This window comes from Carlito syrichta, unplaced genomic scaffold, assembly GCF_000164805.1.
Source record: "Carlito syrichta isolate Samal-C Ts95f unplaced genomic scaffold, Tarsius_syrichta-2.0.1 Scaffold305657, whole genome shotgun sequence".
Taxonomy (NCBI): Eukaryota; Metazoa; Chordata; class Mammalia; order Primates; family Tarsiidae; genus Carlito; species Carlito syrichta.
Window position 1 is genome coordinate 262,727 of NW_007249753.1, and position 3,857 is coordinate 266,583.

A 3,857-nucleotide genomic window follows, 5' to 3' on the forward strand; every position below is an offset into this window, starting at 1 on the left:
GCACTGGTGAGCAACTGTGCAGGCAAAGGAGGTAGAAGGCAATGACTGCTTCCCTTCAAGTGTCTAAAGGACTCCAGCCCTTGAAGACCAGCGGTTTCCACAAAAGACCTGCCTTCAGTTCCAAAAGTAAACATTTCTGATTTTACAAGGTTTTGGAGAACTCTTAGTTTACAGGACGCTAAACTTGAACTGTGTTCACTTATGCGATTGTCATGGAAACTGAATTTTCCAAGTGTCTCTGAACCATAAGCGACCATGGGAGTTTCCCGACAATAGGTAAAGAAGATTGGTGGTGATGGGAGTCATTTCCTTAAGCACACTGAAGTTTCCAAAAAAAGTACCATAAATTCTGGAAAAGGAAAAAATAGGAACTTATTCTCTACATCTGTATCATGAGATGTTTTCAGTGTGATATGTAACACATAATGCCCAATGTATTGTTTTTGGTAAATGGAAATATATTATTATACCTTTTATAGTAGATAATGGGTTTATTTGGCATTAAGACAAATACAGATGTTGATTTTTCATTTAACTGTATTTATCTTGCAGTGACAGTAAAGAAACAATAAAACCTGACTATTTGAACTGTTTTAATCTCAGTTTAGGCTGAGATTATTTGGATAGATACCGTGGACTTACTCACTAAAGGTTCATTCCCACCTTATTTTCCTGGACCTTTCTACAATAAAAGGTCTGCAAAAAAATGTCTCAGCCTCTCTTGCAGTCAGGGTTTCAGATATATTTTAGGCTCCACCCACCAAACACATTTGTATGAGATTTAAATGTACTAAGTTGAGTGGAAAGAAACCCATCCATTATGCAGGTAGACTGTGACTGAGATGAAGTGCCCTGCACTTAAAGCTGTGGCGGCAGCTTCTGGATTTGAGAAGGGTCCTGATTTGGGAAAAGTCCTGACTGTGGCAAAAGCAATGACTCCTTGACAGTCCCATCCTGTAGTGTGGCTTAGAAGGTCATTCCCAGAAGCTACATAGGGTATGGTTCTGCAAACCATTTAATATACAATTTTTTAAATCCCTTTCTGCTTAAAATAGGTAGGTTGTAACTGAAACAAATCCCAAGAAAATAGATGACATATGTCAGACGTCTTGCCCCTTTCACGCCCCAGGTCGTCCCTTTTGAGGGACCCAGTCCAGCCCTATTCACATTGTTCCTGGCATCTTGACCCATGCCCTGCTTTGTCCCAGCGAATGGTCCTGCCCTCGTCCAAAGACCTCCTGAGAACATACTGGTGGAAAACCAATCTAAAGTGTATGCAGAAAGGTATCCAAAAACCTCATTACTGAATTAATCCCTTACCTACATCAAGGGTACAATATTGTGGGGATTGTGAAGACTGGGAGAGGATTTTTGGAGACAGATGTTCATTGTGCTATAACCCCAGGGGAAAGGAGTCTGGATGCCTACCTCTTACCTCAAGACTAGGGAGAGGTGCTGTAAGGTCACAGCTTGGAAAGCTTGTTATGTCCCTGACATTTGGGTGACATAGTGGGCTGAGTCAACTGTATTTGGCAGAGGTTGCAGATGGCTGGCTGTTCTGATGGTAGAGTGGAAGAGAGGTGTGTGGGGTCCACCGGGCTCCATGACTTTGTTGGGGTGAGTGAAGTGGGTATATCCCACGGACCAGATGTTGGACTGCAGGGATGTGAGGCAGCTGGTGTGGGTTTTCACAGATCCTGTCCAAAGACCTGCCTGGAGGTAGAGGAATTCATGGAAGGAAGCTCAAAGTGGACTGCCAGATGCTTAGAGATGGAAGAAAGAGTCAGGAGCACCAGCTATGAGGGAGATGCAATGACTGTGTGAGGAAACTATAGGTGACAGGCGGGGTGTCATCTGAAGAACCCACAGCAGTGTCTTATGAGAAACCTCAGCATATACCCCATGAGCCATCAGAAGAACTTTCCTAATTCTTCTTATTCTGTCTGCCACTGCTCCAGGCCTGGAGGCCTCCCAAAGAAGGTGGGAGGAGGGTGGAAAGTAAGACAGATAAAGAAACAAAGACCAACCAATATCCTCTGATCCTCTAGGGCCAAACTTCAGAGGCATTAGGGAGGAAGTTTTCATTTTAAATAGAGTCCTTTCTCCTCCACACTAATTACTGAGCTAAAACTAGTTTTGGGATAACCTTTTCACTGCTTAAAAATGACCAGACAGTAGGGATGAATAGGTGGAACACAGAGGACTTTTAGGACAGTGAAGCTATTCTGTGTGACACCACAATGGTGAATGAATGTCCTTACACATTTTTCAAAACACAGAGGATGTACAACACCAAGAATGAACCCTAATGACAACTGTGTGTGTAGGTTATAATGATATGTCAACGTGGGCTCATTCACTGTAGAAGACGGACCAATTAGGCAAGATGTTGACAGTGGGGAGCTGTGGAATGCAGGGTAGGAGATACATGGAAACTCTCTGTACTTTCTCCTCGTTTTTGCTGTGACCCTATACCTGCTTTGAAAACAAGTTTATTACTTGAAATTTTCCAAAGAGTGGTGGATCTTGGAACAGGTTTCACCCATGGACCAGAGACATCCCCAGCAGAGCAAGTCACGACAGCAGTGGGGAACGGATAATGGAGTCCTTTCAACTTACAATTTGTGAGTCCCAATTGCTCTATTTAATGCCCAGGTTGATGGCCATTGCTATAGTCTGAGGATGGCCTGTGTGTCTCTTTCTCCCTCAGGGTGCTGGGCAGAGAGCTCACAGAAAGAGTCTAGGAAGCATTTACTGACCATTGAACAGAGCCAGAGAATGTGCCATTGTTGGGGGAGAAGGCATGCCAGTCAGTTTCTGGAAGGGAGAGTCTGCTGGTTCTCAGGGTTTGCCTTCTGCTAAAGACACCTCGGGAGGCTGCCTCACCTAAGGAATGAAAGAAATAGATAGTGCTTTAAAAGGGTCCATCCAATCCAGCCATGCTTGAGTCTGCCCCTCTTTGTCCCAAAGGAAAGTCTATGCCGCCAAGCAGAAGAACGTCACTTTGCTCCTCCCAATCCCCAGTCGTCCCTTCTGAGGAACCCAGCCCAGCCCTATTCACATCATTCCTGGCATCTTGGTCCGTAACCTGTACTGTCCCTGCAAATAGTCCTGCCCTTATTCAAAGATCTCCTGAAAACAGAAATGAGGAAAAGGAAAGCATCAGGCTCTGGGGAAGTGAGAACAGAAGTCAGGAGAAGTCAGGGGACAGCAGGCTCTAGGGAACCCCTGGGAGATAATCCCTCTAAACCAGCATCTGTTGCTTCTGCCTCTGTCTCTGCATTCATTTCCACCCCAACCTGGCCCCAGCCCCACTCACCTGAGGACCAGGATTTCCAGAGAAGGACAAACAGGACTGAGAACACTAGGCCCTTGTTCAGGATGAATCCACATGTCAGAACAATAACCAGCACTGGCAAGTCTTCAAGGTCAAAGGCAAGTGTGGGTTTCTCCTAGGCCTAACCCTGCTGGGTGGGTGTCTGCTGAATGTTATGCTCTGATACCCAGCTTGTTGTCTGCTTTCCAACTAACTGAATGATCAGGTGGGCTTGGAACCTTTGGGAGATAGGGTCTTGGCCTATTCCATGAACCTTCAACCCCCCTCATACCCAGGAATCTGGGGTAAGGTCTGCTGCTTCTAATATCTGCCCACCCCTGCCCACGGCTGCTGGGGGAATCTACATGGAGCCCCTCACTCTTCCACCAAGGGACCCGCAGGAAACCCTTAATGCTTCCAAATGCACACAGTGACCCTGCTTGCACAGCATGTAAGAATTTATTGTCAGCCGGGCTCGGTGGCTCAGCCTGTAATCCCGCGCCTTTGGGAGGCTGAGGTGAGTGGATTGCCTGAGCCCGCG